The sequence below is a fragment of the Cyprinodon tularosa genome, unplaced genomic scaffold (assembly GCF_016077235.1).
Source record: "Cyprinodon tularosa strain WSP-4 unplaced genomic scaffold, ASM1607723v1 ctg51, whole genome shotgun sequence".
NCBI lineage: Eukaryota > Metazoa > Chordata > Actinopteri > Cyprinodontiformes > Cyprinodontidae > Cyprinodon > Cyprinodon tularosa.
In genome coordinates, this window is record NW_024039241.1 from 3,436,167 (window position 1) to 3,436,829 (window position 663).

Below are 663 nucleotides of genomic sequence, written 5' to 3' on the forward strand. Positions count from 1 at the left end.
CAGTGCTGTATCTGGTGTTGGTCACAATGAGCTATTATCCATGATGATGACGAGCACATGTGTAACGGATTAAACTGCAGTTGGTATTATGCAACTGCACAATCATCTCATACTTTACTTGAATACATACGGTTAAACTATCTCTAATTTAGTGTGATGAAGACAGACAGACGTCTAACTTGAGGAGCATATTGCCAAGCTTCACATCACAATGTTGATTAACAGACATCATGTGAAAACCCTACTTAAAATGTTAACAACATGTCCCTGATGGTCTAATGGTAAGGATTCAGCACTTTCATCGCTGCGGCCTGGGTTTGATTCCCAGTCAGGGAATTCATGATGTGTCATTAACTGGTTGCTTGATGTTGAGCTTTAGTACTCTATGCTAACATGAATGGTGTTTCAGCCCTACTCAGTGGGAAAGTATGTTAGTGGGTCTTACTGATGTGTTTTTTCTCTGGCCAGAAGTCCGATGGCAAATTCTCCCTTTTTAAGTTGGCAATCCAATGACGACTGTGTGGTGGATCATGAATTGGAAAGGTGAAATAGCAAATTTTGTTTTACTTTTACCCAATGTATTACAACATCCAACTGTCATGCACGTGGGCATTGTCAGTTTAAGTATTGCTGTCGCGATGGTGAACTCCTCTCGAAATCTTA

The 663-nt window shown here is 40.4% G+C and overlaps 1 non-coding gene across 1 annotated transcript; it reads left to right on the forward strand.

The window, feature by feature from the left end:
• Nucleotides 1-264: 264 nt before the first annotated feature.
• On the forward strand, nt 265-336 carry trnae-uuc. Its single transcript has one exon. It is a non-coding gene; the product is annotated as a tRNA-Glu (tRNA).
• Nucleotides 337-663: the final 327 nt, after the last annotated feature.